Here is a 27,165-nt window from a genome sequence, read left to right on the forward strand (position 1 = left end):
AGGAAGAGAAATAAAGGAGTAGAATTGAGACTAACAAACGTAGGAAGAGGGAACTGTAATTTCTTTAACTTAATAGCATGTTTAATTACTGAATAAACATTCAACAATTAAATAGCGGAAGCGATATCGAGAATTAAACCTTCAGCCATTACTTATGGATTCCTGAACAGCTTTAGCAAAATCCCAATGTTAAAACTTGTTTCAAGCCGTTTCCTTGAACCCGTCTTGCTTTCCTCTGATTTCGGTTCCGAACTCTCACACTCACAATTTAGAAGGTGTATTGATACTTAAGAGAGAGTAGGTTTTGTGACCTTAATCAGAATGTTATCACGTTACTTTTATACTATTTTTCCAATCAAAAAACAGTTTTAAGTGACGAAAGAAGTGGGTGGTGGTTGACTGTAGAATAGGAGAAAATCATGGGTTGTTACCTTGATCATGGGTAACTTCCCACATAAAATGGACCACTTAATTATCTGAAAATTAACTAATAAATATTTCAGATATTCTAACATCTCCCACTTTGTAATACGCCGTATTTAATAATTATATAATAATAATAATAATAATAATATTTTATTGTAATTATACGAGTTATGTTGAATAATAATAATAATATAATAATATAAGATACATGTATTCATACTACCCTCACCTCATACTACCCTCACCTTATAATCCCACCCTTATCCACTCAAACCTTATCCCAACATAATCCACCACAAAATCCACAAAAGATAAGGGAGAAGAGAGAAAGAGACAAAAAGGAGATTTCTGTCACCTCGCCTTGAGATCATAAGGTAAACCGTCTTATACTAGCCTTTATATTATTATTTATACCTTTGATTCACCCGCGACTTGGACCCACTGGGTGACCACCGTGACTGACCGGGCAACCACCGTTGACCACCATAGGGACGTTTGACCGAGTTGAAAAACGGGTTTTAGGGGTATTTGGTGACTCGGGTTAGGGCTACTGTTTTAAGGGTGTTTTGGGTTGATTTGGGTCCAGGTTTTGGGTGGTTATGGTCGAGGGAAGAGAGGGGAGTTGAGGGGTGGTCACGGTTGGTGGATGTGGCGGGTGTAGTGGCCGTAAAACCGAAGGAAATGGGGGTGTCGGGTTAGGTGTTGGTTGTTCGTTGTTGGGGATTTTTGGTAGTGGTTGTCGTGGTGGTTGGGGGTCGGATTTGAGGTAGAGGGTAAGAGGTGGTTGGGTTGTGGCCGACATGGCCAGTGGTGGCCGTGGAGGGGGGGGCGGGTGTTGGTGTATGCGGGTTGTGGTTGCGTGTTGGTGTTTGTTGTTGTTTGTGGTTGGTGGTGGTGTCGAGGGTGGCCGTTGATGGTGGGGCCATGGGCTGCTGCTGGCCATGGCCACCATGGCTGGTGGTGGTGGTGGTTTTGGGTTATGTCGGGTTTTTGAGTAATTAGTTAAGACGGGTTTTATTTATTTATTTAGTCGTATATGTATTTGTATAATGTATTAGTATATTTATACGTATTGGTATAAATATATTAGTATATTATACGTATTGTTATACGTATTGGATTAGTATATTTGTACGTATTTGTATACGTATTTGCATGATTAGATGAGTATATTTATACGTATTTGTATTATTATTGTATTTTAGGAAATGGGTTTTGTGGGACGGTTTTACGAGACGGACCTAGCTTGTGTGACGGTTTGCTTATGCGTATTTGCTGTGAGGTAGGTTAATCCTACTCAGTTTCAATATGTCTTTGGATAGTTATTTGAGTCGTATTTTAATAGTCATTGCATTATAACATGATATCGGATAAGATGATTGGATAAGTCGGTAATTGGCATGTCGTGTGGTATATTGCATCGTTGTATTTGTCATGTATGTTGGATATTATGCGGTTGTGTTTGTTGGTTGTTGTTGAGGAGACGGGAGATGGTTGGGAGACCGTCTTCCGCTTTGGTCGCCTCTTGGAGCTTTCACACTCCAAGAGGGATGTGCACATTAATGACTTGAGTTTGGAGGGACTCGTGTGGTTGAGACACGACGTCTGGCAGGGGATCCGGTTGGCTTCCGAACCTGGTACGTCTGGGCGTGTCTCGGTACCTGTTTGTGGTTATCGGTATATCTGGGCGTGTCCCGGTACCAGCGAGGTTGTCGGTATGTCTGGGCGTGTCTCGGTACCGTGTTGGCGGTTGTTAGATATCATATTATTTATATCATAGTCATGTTGTATGTACACACACTCGAGTCGTGTCACACTTTATTTATTTGTTGAAACTGACGTTTGTGTGTCTGTGTCTTGTCACCTATCTCTCTTGGGGTGGCCTGTGTCGATCCACATGATATCCTTTGATCATATGGGGAGAAGGTTATGATCAGGTTGTTTGGATAGTACGCGGGAGACGGGACGAGCTTGATGATATCACGAGACGAGTCTAGTTGGCTAGAAGAGTATAGATGTCACGAGTTGTATTTTATTTATTCATTTGTTTACGTTTATGTAAGTTCACTAAACATTTATATTAATAAAATGTTCTTTGATTGAAGTTTTGAAACACTACCTCGGGAAACCGAGATGGTAACGCTCCAATTATCTTGGCCGGATAATTGGGGTGTTACAAAGTGGTATCAGAGCGACGATTTTGGAACCTAAAACTAATGAACCAAAAATGAATCTAGGAGGGTCTAAGTAAAATGAACCCGGCATGAGTACAATAGGAGATCGGTTTTGGATGGGTAGGCGCCCTCATGCCAAAGCTAGTGCCTATCGTCTCAGTTGGACACTACGGGCGTAGTTAGGAGTATGGGAATCGTGATGTGAATAATAATATGAATGCATATGTGTTATTGCTTTAATGTGTTTGAATAGGCATTGAATATGATCATTGAGAAATAGCATGAATACATGTGTTTTATGACTCGTAATAGGTTATAGTATGATAGAATCGTTCATGTGAAATGTGATAGCATGTGATGGATGGATAAATAGACTCATGTGAGTAGTATATCGTAGATATGATTAGTGTTTGTTAATGTGAGGGACGGTAGTCCCAAATCTTGGCATGTCAGTATCATATGCGTGGGCCTGTTTAGCTGAGAAATTCGTATAAAATTTGCTTTTTCTACCTTATCTTTTCATTTCTACCTCGAAACTCGTAACTTCGTCATCGAATTATCTTAAAATGATTCAAAATTTTCATATTGTGATTTATTGTTTGAAATACACCTTGCTAATCCACTTTTCTTAAGCCATTTTCTCAAATTTTGACCATGTAGTTGAGTTCATCTCCTTCATTTTTCAAATTGAAATGGTTTTATATATATATGCATGTTTATTCAAGGTTTTATTAAATAATTGCATGACTTGTTCAATTTCATAGTAATGATAGATTTTCTATATCATTAGAGTGGTCAAAAATCGGATTTTTTACGGGAAATTTTTTCTTTCCCACCTTGGATGAACTTAGAAACTTGTGCTTTTGAGTCGATAATCAAATTTTCGCGTTTGTTGTCGGGTCATATTGAACAAGAAAGGTTAATGTCGAATTTTGTCTTGTATATGAAAATTTGATCTTAAAAGTTTACTTTAATCTTTGATTTTTCTCGTTGGAACTTGTTTTAATCACTTTACAAAGGCTACTATCATCCCTAGTAGTGTGGTACCTTGTCTTGAAAATGAAGATTTCATCATAAATTTTAGCCTAAAATTTTGAACCAAGTGAAGAATATGAACAATTTTGATTTTTCCCAAATATGGTTTAACTAGTATTGTAAAACAGTAATATTATTTTGGAATTTTATTATGAAAGGGTGTGGATCAAAATTTTCAGTCTTGAAGGTTGACAAATTTCCCGAAAACGCTGTGAAAATATAAATGAGCTTTGATTTTTCGCTCTTGACGTACTTCTTTTATTCCTTATTTCTCTAATCTTTGATTTTGACATTTCGTGAAATCGAATATGAGCAATTTTCCGTCCTAAAATTTTCTTTTCGAAAATGAATGATATACCCACCCGGATTTTGATTTTTCTAAGTTATGTTTTGTACCGATCGAATAGTAATGCTTTGAATTTGGTCTTTAGTGACATGTACCACCCTATGACGGATTACCTTGTATTAAAATTTTTAAGAAATTTGAAACAAATGACCTTTATGTTAAAGTTTTAATATAACATTTCGCATTTGAGTAAAGTTTGAGTAAAATTGTATAATGAGAAACAACATTTTATAAGTTAGTAAAGTGCTAAAGCTCAATCTTGAAATTGCATCGTCTTTCAAAGTTCATCATATTTCAAATGTGCTATTAGGGCAATTTTTAAGGTGTTGACCATTGATTTTCTATCCCCTCCATGTTGTTTCATTTGCTTGCTACCTTTCCATATCCGTTTGGCTTGTTTTAATTCCCATCATCCCTATTTGTTGAGTTAACCCGGGACATCCGGGCATAGAGTGGTGTGTGAGCCCAAAAGAGTGTTTTCTCACCCTTGCCTTAGGCATATGTTCCAACAAGACGGGTGATTTTGGACATAGTCGTCAAGTTTGATAATTTGGGAACACTAGGACGGTAGTTGGCCCATGTAATGTTTTTAGTATGGTGAATCGATCAAGAGAGACAACTTACAAATAATGAGTGAATTGCAATCAACAATTGGTTGAATAAGAACTTGTGGAATGATGACGGAAAAAAGAGTGATAATAAGAATTGCAAAAGTAATTGGGGGATGTGAAATTTGGCTTGGGGAATGATATGAGTTGAAGATTTTGCAAGTAGTAACCCGACATTCCATAAGAATTTATTGTAATTTTGAGTGAATCCGTGTGAGGTGACATAATCATGGATGAGTTGAGTTCTAATAATCGGGGTATATGAAATTGTGGATTTGGTATCACCAAGTTAGGGTTTTTGTCATGAGAGTAAGAGTGGGGCATTTGATGCTTAAAGATTCAGTGTTATAGTTGATAAGCTTGATCAATTGTGATACATAATGTAATCGTTAACCTAAGTAGATAGGCATGAGAGGTGAAAGTGGTTGTGTCGGACTCCGACCATAAGAGTAGTAGAATACATTTTATTTGTAAAATTGCCTCCCAAGCGTTATGTGAAAATGCCCACGGTGTACATCGTGATTTTGTCGTAGTGCTGGAGTGAATGATGATGTCGTTATTATTCCTTGAGGGTGATGAGTGATTAGGCCGTGCCCCTGAGTTAAAGTAAGTCTTTTGTTCACCAATGTGACTAGAGTGTCGCACTACAGCGCAGTTGTTGTGGATGAAATAGTATGTTTGTGTTGGCTGCATGCCTTGAATGTTTTATGTAAGTTGTTTAGTGAGGTTGGCCATAAGGCCGGTAACTGTTTTTGAATCAGTTGTTTAATGGTATATGAGTCACCATCGGGATTTATTAACATCTACGTGATAGAATAAAGAAGTTTGGAAATGGTTTATAAACGGGAATGTTATACCCAGGTGACACTCGACCGAGTGGCCGCCTACTCGGCCGAGTGACCTCCTACACTTGACCAAGTGGTCTGCTTTGACAATTGTTTAGTTGATATTTGACCAAATATTGAGCATGTACCCTTACCTCGAGGTTTATAGTAGTTGACTTGTGTTGGATGACCATGATTGACCTTATATGTGTGACATGTGTGAATTGTTTACGTTTTACTACGTGGTGTGACATTTTACAAAGTAAATGGAAATTGTTGATTCGACATGGGTGGATTTATGACATTAATATGATAACCTTGTTTGATGTATGTTTATCGATGTTATTCTATTTGGTTGTGTAAAGTAAGAGGAAAAATACAAGTTGTGTGTTGCATATTGATCGTTTGCAATGATTGTGATTGTGGTCTTCCGTATAAGCAGAACGATGTTGGTAATAGATGGGAATGGATGATTGGAAAATACATGTGTGATCATGTAGTGGATTTGACGCGGTATATACGTGGCATGGTTTCCGGAAAATGGGAATGTTGAGCATGGTTGAGTCACATGTCGAGTAATGTTGCATTATTTGGTTGTTTCTTAGAATCCGCATGCTGATGATTGATTGGCATACATGTACATGTATGAGATTAGATGTGATTTATATGCGTATGGAAATCATCGAGTGATACCCCGAGACCTATGCGTAGACTTAGAACCAATTCAGTTGGGTGTTGTTATGGGATTAGGGTTTCGAACCGTGGGCGGGACCTTGTACCTTGACGTTTAGGAGGCTCGTAGAGTAGGGTTATACCAATGGCATTGGGACCATATCTGATTTATTTATGAATTTGCAATAAATAAGAGAGAATGTCGAACCTGGAACATAGTCATTTGTGGAACTTAGTAATCAGTGTACGAGATCGTATTTTGAGGTTGATAGTCGAACTTCAGGATGAAGTTCTCTTTTAGGAGGAGTAGATGTAATCATTCGAAAATTTAGGAAAGAGAAAGTACAGAATGTGAGAAAGTAGTGAGAATTGAGTGAAGAACTTTGGGATGAGTTTGATGTTTAGAAAGAACGCATACGGTTGATAAACATGTGAGGTGCGAGAGAATGCATGAGATTTGAGGAAATGAGAGAGTGAGGTGAATTTCGGGGACGAAGTTCTTTTAAGGGGGGAAGATTGTAATACTCCGTATTTAATAATTATATAATAATAATATTTTATTGTAATTATACGAGTTATGTTGAGACGGAATAATAATAATATAATAATATAATATACATGTATTCATACTACCCTCACCTTATACTACCCTCACCTTATAATCCCACCCTTATCCACTCAAACCTTATCCCAGCATAATCCACCACATATCCACAAAAGATAAGGGAGAAGAGAGAAAGAGAGAAAAAGGAGATTTCCGTCACCTCGCCTCGAGATCGTAAGGTAAACCGTCTTATACTAGCATTTATATTATTATTTTTATACCTTTGACTCACCCGCGACTTGGACCCGATGTGTGACCACCGTGACTGACCGGGCAACCACCGTTGACCACCATAGGGACGTTTGACCGAGTTGAAAAACGGGTTTTAGGGGTATTTGGTGACTCGGCTTAGGGCTACTGTTTTAAGGGTTTTTCGGGTTGATTTGGGTCCGGGTTTTGGGTGGTTATGGTCGAGGGAAGAGAGGGGAGTTGAGGGGTGGTCACGGTTGGTGGATGTGGCGGGTGTAGTGGCCGAAAAACAGAGGGAAAAAGGGGGTGTCGGGTTAGGTGTTGGTGTAGATACCTCGTTTCCGCACCTCCCGCCAAACACCCAGTGATGATTGGACCGCATGTTAAGTAATGTCGCGATTTTATGACGTTTCGTAAATCGGTTAATAAAAGGTAACTCATACACTTGTGTCTACCCCTTTGGTTGTCCTCTAGGTGTCATTACGGTCGTTTTGGCAGTAATTAGAGTACATTTGGAGTCCGGGCCAAAAACCATCTTCATTTCCTAAAACCATCAAATCCCGAGTCAAAAGCAATGGGCTTGTCTACCTAAGGTTAGGATGTCATAAAATGTCATGGGTATATCTCATTTTGAGTTCCATGTCACTTCTTTGGGCTAAACTTAAAGTTTACATTACAAAATGTGCATTTCATTTATCTAAAATGACAACCCGACCTTTAGGCCCGTTTTACGAGGTGATAACGACTTTTTTTGGGTCAGGCCTATTTCACATAAACTTCTAGATCTTACTCTTATATTTCGAACGCCACTGAAATTATCTTATTCCGAGTCTTGTAGAGAAAGTTATACCTAAAATACGACAGGCAGTCAAACGCGCTTTCTTGCGCATGAGGAAACCGGTGGGAAAAGGACGCAGTAAGTGATGCGCCTCTTCTAAGGGACGCAGCACCTGCTGCGCCTTTTCTCAGGGCTTTCTTTTTGTCCAAGTTTTCGTGTTTCAACTAAGTCGGTTGTTTCCGGATCTTTCCTTCCGTATCCTATTCTTACCATAATTCATCCACATGTTTAGTATAAATAGAGGCCTTTGCCTCACATATTTTTCACGCGAGTGTCCGCCCTTCTCTTCTCCCTTTGCATTCTAAGACCGTGCTATAAGTTTATTGACGTCTACGTGCTTGCTCTACGCGACCACGTAAGCTCGGATCCTTCTGAATACCAGTCACGTTGCATGACCGACCAATTTGACCACTACACAATTAATTAATCAATTTGTGTTTAAATCCTTTTTCAAGGGCACTTTCATATTTGCATAGATCGAGTCGAGTTACCACTAAAAACCGATTTAGTTAAATCTCGCGACGCTAACAAGTAAGTCTGAGGGTATAAAATCCCAATTTTATTTAATGTATTTTATTGTAATTAATTAATGTACGAGTTTATGTCATAAGCATGCTTAAAACCGACTTCTAAAAACCTTTTTATTAAACCGTTTTTACGGATTAGCAGTAACCAGACGTCGAGAAGAAACGCAGCAACAGCGCCACATCTTCGAAGAGTCGCAGCATCTGCTGCGCCTCTTCCAGAGGCTGCCGCTGTTTCTGCTCTTCTTCTTCTTCCTCGGTTTTCTGTTGTCTTCGTCTCTTTTGTTTTACTTTCTTACTTTCTTCTCTTTTCTTTGTACATAATAATTTTTAATACGTTATTAATATTTATCACGTTTTATTTCCGACTTAGATCCCTTATAATCAATATTTGCGGGTTTTCGGCATTAAATCAAACCAGGATTTTAGAAACTTGATTCGTTCATATCAAGTTTCTGGAATTTGTCCTTTGTACATATTTTTACCGTTTATCAAGTTCTTTCAAATTCATTTTCGTCTTCATAATGAAACCTAATTCGTTTTAACTCGTTTTAATTCATCTTTAACCGTTTTAACCTGTTTTAATTCGTGTTCATCGCTTTTATGACATACCATATGTATGTAATTTGTTAATCACTTCAACTCGAGTTCTAATATCAATAATCGGCCTTAAATTACTAACAAACATTAACAACCCACAAGTATGACTTTCACAGTCAGAATCCAACTGGAGAACAGACGCAGAAAGTGCTGCGCCTCTTCCAGAGGACGCAGCAGATGCTGCGCCTGTTCTAAGTTGGCTTCTGCCTCTGAACTCTTCTCGTTTTGACATAGGGTTTCTAATTAGGAATTTAATTAACTATTATTTTTATAATCGCCATAATTCGACATATTTTCCATATAATTCATATTTTACCATATTCTTTATTTTATTTCCTATTTTCATCAAATTTTCCTTATTTTCCAAATTTCCTTATTTTGTTTCAAATTTTCCTTATTTTCCAAATTTCCTTATTTTTCAAATTTTCCTTGTTTTCCAATTTTCCTTAATTTCTAATTTCCTTATTTTCTAATTTTCTTTATTTCATTTATTCTTTTATTTTATTTCTAAAACTCTTTTGAACATTGAAGATACCCAATATCTGCTGAGACTCCAACAAATACCCGATGATTATCGGACTACAACATGCTTTGGAATCGCAGCGTTTGATCGACAGTTCGTGTACAACTTTACGTCGGAAAACTTAAAACGATTTCGAAAATAAAACTTTTCAAAAGTACCTGGAGTGTTTAATGCATGACGACGGGGTCGCAATGACACTAATAGAGTCAAAACCGACACCGGACCAAAAATTGACTCAAAATTCAAATCCCGACTCCAACAACGAGTCAAACACAAAAAACAAAACCATTCAAATGCTTCTATGTTAAGATTTCCAGGAATCTTACATAGTCAAGTACCAAACATGTTCATCCAAATTCTAGGATAGAACAAATCATGATTGCATTTGTGTGAAAGCGACAAGACACCTCGAAGATGTGCGACGTGGCTCGCGCCTCTTTGAGCAGCCCAGGTGGCCACGTCGCTCAAAACTCACACAACCACTCATTTTCCTACGAATACCCTTCAAATGCAACCATTTGAAGGTTACGCGAGTGTTCGCCCCCTCTTTTCTCCATTAAAATTCTAGACTCGACTTCCTAAGTCACAATCCGACACATGTTTATGACCTACCGATCGTAAACACAAGCCTTACACATTGTTTGGTACCATCATCGTGTATTAAATCACTTGACCGACCATTTCGACCACTACACCATCACTTAACTTAACAGAACACTCTTTTTACTTACTAAAACGGTTTTAAACCGAGTCTTTTCCGACCAAACGAGTTGATACACTTATGTCGGTTTCTCGCCATAAGCCAAGCATGTAAGTAGGAGGGTGTAAAAATCCTTTTATATCATGTCTTTACTTGTTTCATGACTATAACATGCTAAATCATGCATAACATGGTCCAAACATGGGAAGAATGAGCCAAAACCGGACTTTTTGGTTGAGGCAGAGGCTACTTACGTAGCACATAGGCTCGCGCCTAAAGGACCCTGCCCAGCCTTAAGTCCAATCCGTGTCCTCTATTTTCATTTTCATATTTGTAATCGGTTTTTACCATTTCAAGCATTTTCAAACCATTTTCTACAAGTTTTAACCATAAAACATTTTTCACCCTTGGTTCTTAATACCATGACGGTTTAATCCGTGTTTCGGTGATAATACTTGGTTAATTACATTTAAAAAGGTATTTTAAAGCCTTTTATTTCATTTCTTTATATTTTGGAAGGTATTTTAAAGCCTTTCATCGTTTCTTTGCATTTTCAAAATAAATGTATTAGTCACCAACACAAAGTCATCCTTGGTTCTACATACCATGTCGGATTTTAATCCGAGTACGATGATGAGTATCGACTAGTTATATTCAAATGAACTTAAAACAATTAGTTCATATTCATTTTCAAACTACTCATGTCAAGCTTACAAAGTAGAACCCGACATCGAATACCGTCAAAACAATGACGATTATTCAAGTCTCGTTCTTCAAATCAACACATATATGGCCTAGACGGTCCTTTCAAGCCAAAACGGGTTCAAATACCCATCTTTTAACACGTTTTATAAGCGTTTTTCAATGGTCAGAACACGTTATATACCGTTGACTGACCCGCGCCTAAACTGGCCACTTCTTTTCCTATTTTCAAACTAGGGGAGACCCCCTTACATCGCCAATAGGCTCGCGCCTATTCTGGCTGCCTGATGCAGGGTCTGTTCCCCTTTCAGCATTGGTCTAGGACGATCTCGACTCCGGCTAACCCGGATATAGGATAGATCAGACGACTAATTTGCTCATTCAAAAAGAGTATTTTTAAAATGCCTTACTAAGACAAATGGATCACGTTATGCGCCATAAACCTAATTTGGTAAATGGATGTTTAATTTCCGTCTTGCATGCAAATCAACCGTAAATCCAACTCGACATCTTATACTTGATACTTGGATTAAATCAACCGACTTAGAATGCTCTCACATGTTAGGTCTAAACTATTGGATGCACATTCATGCATTTAAACCGTTTTATCAACTTTTGCATTCAACCAACCAAGATCGAACAGTAGAGGCCGCTACCGCGGGCGGGATTGGGTGTCTGATTAAAGGGCATCCCAATACGTACCTTCACCTCTTACTCAGAAACTTTGGATAGTGGACGACCTTATCCAGGGCGTAAGAGAGTCATTCTAGAGATAGGATGCTAAAGAGGGACGATTCCTTATCTTTAGTACCTATGTCAAAAACTGCTTTGTTCTTCGTTTGACTGAGGTATAAAGTGGATTCGAACGGGTTCCAAGCATCCCACAAATGCTTGGTGGCGACTCCGAACATCTCTAATTGTTTCAAGACCCTTGCCGAGACGAAACCGACCAATCTAAAACGATCCGGTCAAAAGCATATTTTTACGCCGCCGAGCGTGGCTTTCAAAAGACCGCTATACCTCCACAGATTGGCTTGGCGTGTAGGTGGCTTTATCCACAGATTGGCGACTCCGCTGGGGAAAACTAGGACACTTATGTCTTTGTGATCCCTTGATGGTGAGACTCGAACGATGTCTTAGTTGGAATGCATTAATTGATATTACGGTCACGGCCGGGTTCCTTGTCCGGGCCCATAACCTAACCCTTTTCGACCATTTGGCTCGTCTTGTCAGCATGAGTTTTCTCATCCCCGTTGACGTTACACATTTCTGTTTCGTCAAAGGGCTTTCATCACCTTCGAGCACGAGGCTTGGGCACCCTCCTTACACATTTTGTTTGGATTGGTATCCCTCTCGCAAATCGGGGTTTGATTACTTGGTGTGTAACCCACCCTCTAAGCCAAAACCCGTGTCAGCATAATGCATAATAAAATAAAATTGTGAGTGCTTATGTGCTATGTGATCATAAGTCCTTCCGTGTCATTTTCAAACTTCAAAAACACCTTTTTGCGCCGTTATAATGGCCGTTTCAAACCTCGGTCTTTCGCCGGCCGTTGCATTTCAACACACCTTTCTAGTTCATCGTATCGACGATTTTCAAACCCGGTTTTTATAACCATTTCAACACGCCTTTCTAGTTCGTCGTAATGACGATTTTCAAACCCAGTTTTTATAACCATTTTCAACACGCCTTTCTAGGCCGTCGTAATGACGATTTTCAAAACCCGGTTTTATAACCATTTCAACACGCCTTCCTAGGCCGTCGTAATGACGATTTTCAAACTCGGTTTTCTACAACCATTTCAAATCACCTTTTTATGCCGTTATAATCGCCGCGTCTAGACACGGATTTTAAGCCGTTTCGCGCCGATAATGGCTCTTTCAAAACCCGAGAAAAGCACACACCCTTTTCTCGAGACACTTTCGAGATCCCGAGGACCATACACCGTCCCCGAGACCTTTTTAAACATTTCAAACTCGATTTTCAAAACATACAATTTTGAATTTCAAAAGACCGTCTTGGGAAACAGTACATTATTTTCCGAGCCGACTCAAACTCAAACCGTCTTTTGCAAGCAAACTTAAGACAACCCTTTCAACTGACCGACTTGCCAAGATCGCTATCTTCGGAAGCCGTCCATAAAGCGACAAACGAACCTTTTTTTGAAAATTTCTATTTTTGAAAACTTCAGTCCACCATTCCAATTCTGCCTCGTGTCTATCGAGTCGAAGCAGACGTACTTATGGGTCTTTACTTATGAATCGTCTCACCACGAGACCCGTCCAAACGACGCCACAACGCTACGTTGGACGCGTGTTAAAAGTTCGGTCAACACCGTCACGTCATAAATCGAGTCAGCACCGAGGTGCCACACACGGTCACCCTCGTCTGGTTGAGTCTGATCTTTGTCCTGTCTTTTATGTTGTCTGCATTCAGTCTTTGAACCGTGTCGGATTGAGTTGTAATGTGAGCTGTTTTCTCTGCCTCAGAACCATGTCTCCGTCTTCAACTTCGTCCAACAACAACAATTATAACAATAGAGATGTCACAACTTCTCAGCTAGCCAGCCTACTCACTGCTCTTAAGGTCACTCAGGACCGTGTCGAGACCTGTATCGACACCCTGGAAAATAAGGAAACTGGAGAGCACAACACTCCACCCTTGACCGAAACTGAGAAAAGGCTCAAGCTCCTGGAAGAACAACTCCTAGCCCGGGGTAATAATATCCATCTTGAGAACAATCGAAGGTTTGAACCTATTGGGGATCAACTACCTGACAACTTTACCTTAACCGATGTGCCCAAATTCAAGGGAGTGGAGGACCCACTCAATCACATTCGAGCCTTCAAAGACTACATGGACATAAAAGGGGTTAAACAGGAACTCTTCACCCGGATCTTCCCATCATTCTTGGAACCGATCCCTCGCTAATGGTACTACTCCCTTGACCCGAAGAATCTCACTACCTGGGATGAGGTTACAGTTGAATTTGCTAGCAATATGCCGACAATGTCGAAATCCAAGCCAATACCCGTACTCTTGAAGTCCTAACCCAGAATGACAAGGAGGGATTCACAGAATTCTTGACCCGTTGGAGGAGAGTAAGCACTCAGTTGGTCAGCAAGCCGAGTGAGTCAACTTTGGTGGAAAAGTTTGTCAACAATCTCCGCCCGGTATATGCCAACTTACTGAGGTACCAAAACATCAAGACGTTCCAGGATCTGCAAATCCTTGGGACCCGCATTGAAGACGACCTCCGAAAGGGTGTCCTAGCCAAAACCACCGGTAGAGGCCACCAGGGATCCACATCAACCGGATCTCGCCCTTATGGTCAGACGAACAAGATTGACGAGGTCAACCTCCTCGAGCCAACCGCCAAGACAGCTGAGCGCCCTCAAAGAGTGTTCACCAACATAGGGTCAACTTATGCAAGCGCCCTGAAAAGGCTTATGGACCAAGGGAAATTACAACCAATCGGACCCACCCCGGATCCGTCTGATGCTAAGAAATCCCACTTCTGGAACCCCAATGCCTACTGTCAATACCACCAAGGGAAAGGTCATGACACGAAAACCTGTTTTAAGCTCAAACACGTCATTTAAGATATGATCGAGAAAGGGGAATTGCCTTTGCCTCCACCAACTAAACCGAACAACAAAACAAACCCTTTGGGAATCCATGCCATCTCCGATGATGAGCCAACCTTGGACTGCTCATACCTCATCCTGCCAATTGATGACGAGGTGAATGCCCTAGAGAAGAATGCCTCGAATGGGGTATTTGTGTTCAGTGCCGCGACTATGCTGGCCATGTTCCAACAAGTTGAGGAAGCTATAGCTAGTCTCTCCGAAAGGATTACCCGACTTGACGATGCCTACCGCCGATTGATTTTCAATCCTCTAACACCACGCCCGAGGGAAGGTCCCCCAAGCACCTAAAACTACCCTCACCAGGATGGATTGTTCCCGCGACCATTCTGGCACGCACCTCACAATAATCACCCCCACAATAATCAACCTCACAAAAACTACCCTCACAAAAACTACCCTCACAAAAATGTCCCTCACAAAAACTACCCATCGAGGAATACCCCTCCAAGGTACCCTCGGGATCCCGAAATCAATGGTATTTGGAAAGATGATGTTGAAGATGTCTATATTATCCCAGGGAAAGTGAAGCAGGCAAAAGAGATCGGTCATCTTACCCGGTCCGGACGCCCCTACCAAAACCCGAACAATTCAACGGTCGCTCCAACAACGAATGACCAAGTTATCCCGGATATGGACACTCAACCCAAGGCTCCCGAGAATTCGATTCTCAAACAACTGCAGAAAGCAAAAGCCGAAATCTCAATTTGGCAACTGATCGCCACGTCCTTCGAGCATAACAAGCTCTACTACAAGCCTTAGGAAAACTGACTGGGCCCTCTACCTCCTCCCCGGAAGAAGTGGTAGCACACATGACAAGGGATGTCCCCTAATTTGAGCAGCCCAGTCATCTTCTCTGACGAAGATACCCCTCCCTTCGGAGCCAACCACAACCTGGCCCTGTACATCACTGTACAGTGCCTCAAAAAGAATGTGCCTATGGTCCTTGTGGATGACGGATCCGCGGTGAATGTTATTCCCCTCAAAACGGCTCACAAACTGGGTATTAAAGAAGCTGATTTGGTCCCAACCAATCAAGGAGTACGCGCTTATGACGGCACTCGTCGTAAGGTCGTAGGGTTTATCACCCTAACAGTTGCAACCGGACCACTGGAAAGGAAAAACCAGTTTTCAGGTAGTCGACATCGACGCCTCCTTCAACATGCTTCTGGGACGTCCCTGGATTCACGCCGTCAAGGAAGTTACTTCTACCTTCCATCAGAAAATCAGGGTCCATTTTAGCGGGAAAACGATCACGATTCCTGCTTCCCCGATCAAAGCCGTCATGAAAAAGGGAATTGACCTCCCAAACCATTGAAGAGGATGACAACGAGATATGGGGATTCCAAGCTGTGAATGCTATAACTGACGAATCAGCACCCTTTGATTGTGATCCGGTTGCCAACCTCACAGTCAACCGCATTCTGATGCGCCAGGGTTACTTCGCGGGTTTACCCCTCAATCCGCTGAAGAACACCTTACCTTCCTTAAAACAGGCTAGGGTCCCCAACATCCCCTTTAGGCTTGGCTATGAACCTACCGATGAAGATATCCAGGAGATGAACCTCCTAATTCGGAAACGCAAGAAGCACGGAGTTATCCTCCGTCCCTATCATTTGATCCTCAATGGATACTTTGTCCCCGAGGGAGAGTCCGAACTCTACCATGGCTTCCCTGAGCCGATCTATGATTCTGTGGCCAAGGTCAGACACCTGGGTGTGGAAGTCTTCCAGAACTTCTACTTCATCCCCAACAACCTTGCAACTGCATCAACTGAGTCTAAGTCGTCCCCATGCCTCGACGGACAAGCTGTCACTCTCCTCTTTAGAGAGGATAACATCAAGCACCTCGACTATGAGGACATCATCAATATTGCTCTAAGGGACAACCAGTTTGACCCCACCGCCTTTTGATATCTGACACTGACCCGGAGAAAGCTAGACAGGGCTGGAGGAAAACCGTCAAGCGGACCGATCGCCAAGGTCGCATCCTCAAGATCACAACTGGAGAAGGCCCTATGTTCAAAGAGGGAACTGAAGAAGAATCTGAGTCTGAGTCAGAGTTAGAGTCTGTCTTAGCTCCTAGCACTCCTGATGTCCCAGTCAAGGTTCCCTTCCCGCTGTTTTATCACAAGCTTGTGGCTGCCTCAGAGGCTGAGTCTACTAGGGTCATCTCTTCCCCCATGGAAGGTGACAACCTGGAGCCTGTTCCAGGGGCCACCTTCTCTGCTGTGTCGCCTCTGACTGACCATGAGATGTCTGTCCTCTCCGAGCTTTTCGCTTGTGTCAACTTAATGAACACTAAGTTTGCTTATGACTCGTCTCAATTTAACTGCAATGCGATTCTGAATGACTATGAGGAATTTTACTTGAGTGACTACCCACCTCATTAGCCAAAGAACTTGACAAATGGGAAACCAGGACCCCCATCATTGAGGAGACCGAACCTATTAACGTAGGAACCGACAACACACCTCATAAACTTAGGATAGGGACAACCCTTAACCCCTCGGAAAGACAACAGTTCGTCGACCTCCTACACGAATACAAGGACGTATTCGCCTGGTCTTACAGACATATGCCTGGGATCGACAGGGAAATTGCCGAGCACCGGATACCCATTAAGCCCAGAGCTAAACCCGTGATAGAACATGTTACATAGTTAAGTACCAAACATGTTCATCCAAATCCTAGGATAGAACAAATCATGATTGCATTTGTGTGAAAGCGACAAGACACCTCGAAGACGTGCGACGTGGCTCGCGCCTCTTTGAGCAGCCCAGGTGGCCACGTCGCTCAAAACTCACACAACCACTCATTTTCCTATAAATACCCCTCAAATGCAACCATTTGAAGGTTACGCGAGTGTCCGCCCCCTCTTTTCTCCCTTAAAATTCTAGACTCGACTTCTTAAGTCACAATCCAACACGTGTTTATGACCTACCGATCGTAAACACAAGCCTTACATATTGTTTGGTACCGTCATCGTGCATTAAATCACTTGACCAACCATTTCGACCACTACACCATAACTAAACTTAACAAAACACTTTTTACTTACTAAAACGGTTTTTAAATCGAGTCTTTTCCGACCAAACGAGTTGATACACTTACGTCGGTTTCTCGCCATAAGCCAAGCATGTAAGTATGAGGGTGTAAAAATCCATTTTTATCATGTCTTTACTTGTTTTATGACTATAACATGCTAAATCATGCATAACATGGTCCAAAACATGGGAAGAATGAGCCAAAACCGGACTTTTTGGTTGAGGCAGAGGCTACTTATGTAGCACATAGGCTCGCGCCTAAAGGACCCTGCCCAGCCTTAAGTCCAATCCGTGTTTGTTCTCTTCTTTTCCTCTATTTTCATTTTCATATTTGTAATCGGTTTTTACCATTTCAAGCATTTTCAAACCATTTTCTACAAGTTTTAACCATAAAACATTTTTCACCCTTGGTTCTTAATACCATGATGGTTTAATCCGTGTTTCGGTGATAATACTTAGTTAATTACATTTAAAAAGGTATTTTAAAGCCTTTTATTTCATTTCTTTACATTTTGGAAGGTATTTTAAAGCCTTTCATCGTTTCTTTACATTTTCAAAATAAATGTATTAGTCACCAACACAAAGACATCCTTGGTTCTACATACCATGTCAGATTTTAATCCGAGTACGATGATGAGTATCGACTAATTATATTCAAATGAACTTAAAACAATTAGTTCATATTCATTTTCAAAACTATTCATGTCAAGCTTACAAAGTCGAACCCGACATCGTATACCGTCAAAACAATGACGATTATTCAAGTCTTGTTCTTCAAATCAACACAAATACGGCGTAGACGGTCCTTTTAAACCAAAACGGGTTCAAATACCCATCTTTCAACACGTTTTATAAGCGTTTTTCAATGGTCAGAACACGTCATATACCGTTGACTGATCCGCGCCTAAAGAGGCCACATCTTTTCCTATTTTCAAACCAGGGGAGACCCCCTTACATCGCCAATAGGCTCGCGACTATTCTGGCTGCCTGATGCAGGGTCTGTTCCCCATTCAGCATTGGTCTAGGACGATCTCGACTTCGGCTAACCCGGATATAGGATAGATCAGACGACTAATTTGCTCATTCAAAAACCGTATTTGCAAAATGCCTTACTAAGACAAATGGATCACGTTATGCGCCATAAACCTAATTTGGTAAATGGATGTTTAATTTCCGTCTTGCATGATAATCAACCGTAAATCCAACTCGACATCTTATACTTGATACTTGGATTAAATCAACCGACTTAGAAATCTCTCACATGTTAGGTTTAAACTATTGGATGCGCATTCTTGCATTTAAACCGTTTTATCAACTTTTGCATTCAACCAACCAAGATCGATCAGTAGAGGCCGCTACAGCGGGCGGGATTGGGTGTCTGATTAAAGGGCTTCCCAATACGTACCTTCACCTCTTACTCAGAAACTTTGGATAGTAGACGACCTTATCCAGGGCGTACGAGATTCATTCTAGAGATAGGATGCTAAAGAGGGACGATTCCTTATCTTTAGTACCTATGTCAAACACTGCTTTGTGCTTCATTTGACCGAGGTATAAAGTGGATTCGAACGGGTTCCGAGCATCCCACAAATGCTTGGTGGCGACTCCGAACATCTTTAATCGTTTCGAGACCCTTGCCGAAACGAAACCGACCGATCTAAAACGATCCGGTCGAAAGCATATTTTTACGCCGCCGAGCGTGGCTTTCAAAAGACCGCGATACGTCCACCGATTGGCTTGGCGTGTAGGTAGCTATATCCACAAACATGTTTATGACGTAAATTCAAATATCATTGTAATTTATTTCTTTATTTACTTATTGTATTTTATCATGGATGTTTACTTGTTTTCACATGTAATTAATCCTAAACCCTACTTCGACATTAATGTATGCTAAATTACATGTTCACCGACTTAGTTAATTCTCACATGCTAGGATCAAAACATTGCTCGTTGCATTGCATGCATATAATCGACAACATATCAAGTATAAATAATTTCCCTAATCATTAGTAGAGGCCGCTATCGAGGCAGGCGGGATTAGGTGTTCGATCAAAAGAGCTTCCTAATATGTACCCTCACCCCTTACTCCAGATCTCTGTGAACATCCGTGTTCATTGGCATCCACGAGAGTCATTCTAGACAAAGAATGCTAAGGGTAACAAGTTCTTGGTTTCTATGTCACTACTTTGTGTCTTGACATGACATTAGGTATTCGAACGGTTCCAATTTCCAATAAAAATTGGTGGCGACTCCACAAATGCAAACGCTTTTTCTCCCAAGCGCCCCCGTGGGCCCCCCGGGTCCACAGTTTGGCGACTCCGCTGGGGAGTAATACACTTACGTGTTGCCAAGGGTGAAACTTGAACAAGGTTAGGTAATAGTTTATATGAGACAGTTGTCGGTTTTTATTACTCGATCTTCTTAGATCGTTTTATTCGGCTTTCTTAGGCCCAACCAAACCCATTCGACCAATCGACCCGTCTGGACGGTCCAAATTCTTATCTGGGCCTAAGGATGGATAGTGATTGACGTCAACCATACCGTGATGCTTACTCATGTTTTTATCAAGGGCTTTCACTACTCGAGGAAATGGACTAGGAACCGGCCTTACTCATGTTCGGCACGAACCTCTCCACAGACCCGGGTTTGATTGTTCGGTATGGCAACCCACCCTTTTAAGCCAAAACCCTTCAAAATGCACTCAGCATACCATTATAATGCCCATATGTATTTTTGTATCATATACGTGATCACCATTTTTGTAAAACCATGGCGAAATTTTGTAAAATAAAATCCTTTTCAAAATGTAAAACATTTTCAAAATAGCGCAAAATAAGCCGAAACTCTGTCCAAATGTCGAATTAAACTTCGGGCCTCAACCCCATTTCAAAAAAAAAAAAACAAAAAAAACGGAAAAAAAAGCAAAAAAAAACGTAAAAAAAGATTCCAAACATTTTAGACCAAAATATTTTCAAACCATGTAAATGTAAACATGTAAATTCAATTGGGCTAAGTCAGAGTCAAAGTTCAAACCGACCATATCCTAGTCGGAACTCTGTCAAGTTATAAACCCGTCTACCTTTACATTTTGGGTCTTTTCAAATTCGAGTCAAATCCTAAGGCATCACGCCGTCATTTTGGACCCCTACCCCAATTCAGTTAGGATCTAAACATTTCCACACCTCGACTCACACACTCGAGGCTAACACGTCTAGTCATTCCAAAATCCGTCTCTCAAATTCTCTTAATGACACGTTCGGGACACACATACCCGAACCTCAAGTCAAGTCTATCTTAAAACACACGTCTTAGAATCAACACATGTCATCAATCCCGTCAATCAGGTCAACCACATAAATGTCACTCTGTCAAAGTCAACACTCGAGTCTAAGGTCAAGGTCAAACACCGTGAGTCCAAACACGAGAAGTCACTCACGACATTTCCTGGATTCACAAGTCAAGAGTCTAGTCATATTGTCTCGTCGTATATCCTTTGTTTGTCGCCTTAGTATGCGTGATTCCATGTCGAATCAAGGTGTAATGCGCGTCATTTCTATCGAGTAGGAATCCAGTAAGTTCCGTCAATCAGCAAGGTCACGAAGCAGCTCAAGCCACAATCACCGTGTCTCTCCAAGACATTTATACCATGGTCCTGCGAGTTCAAGCTATAGTGGAAAATTTGAGCATTCGCGTCCTCACCCTTGAGAATGGGATGGTGGAAAAGAACACGCCAGCTAGAGAAACCTCTAGTCTGATCGAAGGGGGTAAGCTTCCAGTGTCACTTTCTGTTGAGCAATTTGAGAAAATCAACCCTCTTGGGTTTAGTATCATTAAACATGACCATAAATGATCCCTAGACTATTCTCATCTCCTCGACCCTCGTAACGACAAAAAGATCAATATCCTCGAAGACAGCGATATCCAAAATGGAATAGTCATGCTTTCCATGGCCTTCAACAATAAATTTTCAAAAATAGAAGGAGCCATTGATAATCTAAACTCTCGACTTTTCAATATGGAGAACCAGTTTGTTGAAATGGATAAGAAGCTTGATGCCCAACCTCTCAAGATGGAAAATGTCCAGACAAACCCTCAACCGGACAGTCCTAAAGCAAAAAGCGAGCAATCTATTCCTAGTTCTTCTCATCCAGGAATCAAAATCAATAAAGGCAACCACATGGAGCCTTCGTCAAAGAAATGAAACAACTCTCCCAGGTCATTCACGAGTCTAGGCATACGCCTTGAACAAATTATCCTCTCTAAGTCTTCTTCAACCAATAGGACCTAGCCCAGACCCAGAAAAGAAATCTAAATTTTAAGATGGAAATTCGTATTGTCAATACCATGGGGGTAGGGGGCATGATACCAAAGATTGCTATAAACTCAAGAATATCATACAAGATGGGGTTGAGGATGGTAGGATTTCTGTCTCGCTCCTAACTTGTTCGCGTACAGATTCTAAGCGACCTTACAGGGAGTTCAATATCGCGGATAATAAAAAAGATGAACGATCCACCAATAATTTGGTGAAAAGAAGGAAAACAGACTCTCAAATACCCAACAATCAAATAATCCGCATTACCGACGTGAAGTTTATAGAACCTTCACCAGAAACAGGAACTCAGCCTCCAAGGTCATTCTCCAAGTTAGGCATGCCTTATACGATCGCCTTTGAAAAACTCTTTGCTAAAGGACTAGTCCAACCGATCGGTCCAACCCTAAGTACGAGAGGAGAGATCGCTTATGGGACGACTCTCAATATTTCTTATTTCATAGGGGTAATGGACACGACATTGAAGAATGTTCCAAGCTCAAATATACCATCCATTATATGCTCAATCGCGGTAAGATATCGTTATCGACCCTCGATCCTTTTAAAGAGAAGAACGACCCTCATGGGTGTCCTACTCTTCAAAGATAGGAATGTCTCTTGGGCCTTTACCCTTATAGTACCCCAAACAACGAGGACCAGGTGCTCAAATCGTTCAACGACCAAGATCGGACGTTCAAGCTACCAGATGCTGAAAGAGGATTCTCCGGAGATAACAATGATGATTACGAGTCTGGATCTAAGATCGCGTAAAAGTCCGAGTCCGAGTCCGAGTCCGAGTCTTAGACTTTCTATCCCATAATTTTGTCATAGTGTCTTTCTTCGTGTCCATCTCCATTTCTAGTGAAAATCTGGGGGCTGTCCCACGAGTCACGTGTCCTCTCGGGTCTATGTTATGTTGGAATATGTGTCCTCCGACAATAATGCGATCACAACAGTCTATCATAATGATCACATGTTTAAATCTCATTTTAAGAATACATGTGGGATGTAATATTTTACAGTCAACTGGTCCACACATATCGGTAATGATTGGCAGACTAGAGTTTGACATTACTGTCGTGCGACGGTGGTGATCAGTTGATCCCCTTAGGTCATACCTATAGGGAAATACTCTTAATTGATTATTTAATTAATCGGCCGATACGAGTTAATTAAATTGCTTAAAATTGACGGATGATTTTGTGAGTAAAGTTAACGTGTCTTATTGTAATTTGATTAAATGAGATACGGTCTAAGTAATCGAATTTTTTTATTTCTTAGATAAAATTATTGTTTACGAAACAATTGAAATTGAATGAATAATTTATTATAAATACAAGACGTTGTAATTTATAATTTGATAAACCATTTTGGTACAAGTGATTACGAATTACTAGTGGATTTTGTATATGACATATTTTATGAGTATGTTGATTTTTAATATGTTAAAAATACATTACAAATTCACATGTCAAGTAACATGTCACATATGTCACAATTGACAAATGACAAAATAAAATGGACCTTCCATTTTATTTTGTGTGTACCGAAATATTGGAGGGAGTATTAGTGGATAAATTGTGTTGATTATTTTAATAAGAGAAAACACAATGATTAAAGCCTAATAGTAGCCATGCAAACCTATTTTTCTTGGGAAGAAAATGAGCATCATGCATTGGCTCCCCTCCACCCAAGCCAACCAGTTTTTTAAGAGAAAGGTTAGAGGGTTTTTCCTCTAATGATTCATTCACAACTTACTATATGTTTTTCTAGTGTAAGAAAATCAAATTCTCTCTACAATTTGTGGAAATACTTAGAGAAATAAAATCTCACAAATCTCTTCTCTCTTGACCGAAATAAGAGAGAACAAATTAATATTTTGTGTCATTTTTAAGTAAGACTAATATTGTTAGTTGATCATAATAATATTGGTTATTAAGGGTATTCCTTGGGTATATGCTTTTGGGAGAGGTTCTAATTTGAACCTTGTTCATCCATTGTTGGAAAGCTCAAGAACTAACAAGAAGGAGATCTTGTTGGTGCCCAAATGGCCGAAAATAAGATGGTGAGAAATTGATTTTTCCATCTCCTTTTATTAAGTTTGCATGCATAAGATCTTGTATTTATTTTATGACCAAATAAATCTTTTCATATATGAATATATAAACTTTTGAGATTAAAGAATCCCAACAAGCGGTATCATGAGCCTTAGGTTGTTTGCATGCAAATCGGTTTATGGTTTTTCCGAGTTATAAGATTAACATACAAAACTAATTAATTTGGATTTATGAAGATAAACCTAAAAATAACTTTGCATGTTAAAAGTTTCTGGTCCTAAGTGATTTTTAGGACATTTTGGTTTATTTATGGATTTTATTGTTCATTCTATATATTATTGGCATTAAAATGTGATTTTTTTGTTAAAAATGTCATTTTTGGACGAAAAATAGCTAAACTTCGAATTTTCAGTGATTTTTGGATATGTTTTCACATATATTAGCTACTGATGGCATGTTAAATCTCGTGTTAAACTAAGTTATTTTGCATGAAATATGGATTTTACAAGCTTAAATCGAATTTAAATGGGTTAATAGGTTAATATGAGTTATATTTCGAATCTGGTCATGGAAATTTAATATGTTGTCAAATGAAATTTTACAAGATGTGTGTAAAATTCTTGGCTATAGTGAAGTCTTTTTACATGATTTATGAATTTTTGATGAAAAATCACATAAATAGTGACTATAATTAGTTATAATGCTAATACATACTTCATGACTAAAGGAAAAACGTCACATGTTCCATTTTGTCATATATTTCAGATCTAAAAGTGAAAAGTTGATGAAAATAAATTTTCTCATATTTTAATGGTCATATTTGTTAAAACCGATAAACCGCAAGATTGTTTTTCTCGATAATTTTTCGAAATATTTAACCTAAGTTTTGAATATTATGAGTGTCATGGTATTTTTACAGAATGTTCATGAGTTTAAATTTCAAATTTTGAAATTATTTAAAATTATTTTGATTTAATTTGAAGTTTATGTTATAAAATTGTAATTTTAAGTCCATTATGAACAATGTTGTCAAATCAAGTTGAATTATTGTCAAAGTGTTAGTGAAGACTAAATTTTGAGTCCTAAGTGAGTTAGGATAATTAAATTGAACATAAATATGAGTTTATGTAACATATTGTGATTTAATAAGTTAAATCGCGCAAATCTGTAAAAACCGATTAATATACGATATTGGCTCTTTAAAGGCGATTTAGCTTAAAATTTGGCATGTTCATACATATTATAAATGCTGCATTTTATTTATGATTGTCATATTTTATTTTATTTTATATAATTTTGGAATTATGTAATTTTACTTTGTATGGCCTTAGTTTTAATTGATATTACCCGAAATATATGGGAATATCGATTCGGTTGTAATTATTGTGATCTCGTATCACCGTTTTGTAATTTAATAGATTTAAATTTTAATTACAAATGTATAATAGGAAATTATGTAATTCATGTTGTAATTTATTTATTCCGGAGTTCCTTGAAGACGGTGCCATTCGAGAAGGCGGTCCATCAAAGAAGGTGTTGCCTTGAAGTGCGTGCCATATGAAGTTCAAGGGACCAAAGGAGTTGGTTTCCGAATTTGTAAAATAGTTTATTAGATTTACTCTTTTAGGAAGGCCATACTAGGATTTTTCTTTATTTTTATGCTTTGCATTTTATTTATATGTTGCATGCATCGCTAAATCGCCATAACTAAACATGCATTTTAAATCGAGTTTATCGACCGTGTCAATTATAATTATCGTATTTCACCGCTTTAGTTCACTTAAAACATGATAGATAATAAATTGACATGACCTCTCGCTAAAAATAAACAATTGAAACTTAGCCTTACCAAAAAGTAGAAACCATGAAAACCTATTTCGTGAGGGAGTGCGCTCGGCCACACCGGGGTACAAACCTTGTTACGTAGGGGAAGTGGGTGATAAATGTCTATCCACCGAATTCATATTGATAAGGGATGAATCGGCTACACCGTGCCCAAGTTAATGTGAATTTGGATCATGGACACATTTATTCGAAATTTGGGTTGAACTCAACAAAAGTATTCTCGACCATAGCCGGATGTGTTTTGGGCTAAAGATAAATATTAATGTAATTTTATCGACCAAGAGTTCTAAAAGTAGAATCGATTAAAGAGTTAATCCACCGAGTTATATTGATAAAGGATGAATCGGCTACACCGTGCCCAAGTTAATATGAATTTGGATCTTGGAATCATTTATAATAGTTGGGTAGAAGTCACTATATAAATGCTCATATCTTGTTAAATTATTTACAAGTATTATTATAACGATAAATGTTTTGTTTTCATCATTCCGTTATCATATTGTTCTATTTCTTTACCTCAATTTATACGATATCATTTCGATTTTAGTTCAAATCTCCATTAAAACATCGTAACTAAAGACAAAATTTGAATTTTCTTCTAAAAACCTCGTATTATCCATTGTAAGGATCTCTTGTGAAGAGTATAGATAAATGTTATTCGTGATCAAAAGGGTTTTTAATTCTTGACTAACATATCTACTTACAATGAATTGTTTCTCATATGCTTACTTGAGTTAAGTACTTTGAAACGTTAAATCATTTGGTAACTAGATTTGTTGGAAATCGTAATTGACCAAAAAGACCGCAACAACTTCAATGAAAGTTTTAAGACTAAACAAACGAATGAAGAGTAGTCTTCATGAATTTCAATTTTGCTTTTCTTAGCAAAGACTCATTGAAATAAGTGGGAGCATTCTCTTAAACCGTTAAGAAAAGGGCGAGGTTCTAAGAAGTAAAATTAGAATGGAATTGATACAAGGTAATGGTAAAAGTAAAGTTATTGAGAATAACGATACTAAACCTATCAATCCCGACCAATAAAGTTTCCATTGTCTTAAATGTTGGACGCTAGAAAGGAAACTACCCCAAATTATTGAAGAATCAGCAAGTTAGTTGTGGGACATCTAATGAGACTTTCTTCTATAAATGTTTATTTGATTGACATAAATTTTGCTAGTACTACTTCGTCAATATTAGAAACAGGTGGTGGTTTTCATCATTGTATTTGATACATAGGATGATTAGAATATGACGACTAGCAACCATGATGTTGAGAGATAGAGTCATTGTGTACTAAATCTAGTTTTTTGGGTTTAAAGTTGTACTTAATTATGACTATTAAGTGCATAAACTCTAAATAAGAATATAAACTTGTTAAGATACAAAAGAGGTTTCACTTTTGTGACCCTATACACCATGATTTGATGTATGGCTAGCCCATTATCAAGGTGATTATATTCTAAACCAAACTAGAATGATATATCATGTA

Source organism: Silene latifolia, chromosome 9, assembly GCF_048544455.1.
Source record: "Silene latifolia isolate original U9 population chromosome 9, ASM4854445v1, whole genome shotgun sequence".
NCBI lineage: Eukaryota > Viridiplantae > Streptophyta > Magnoliopsida > Caryophyllales > Caryophyllaceae > Silene > Silene latifolia.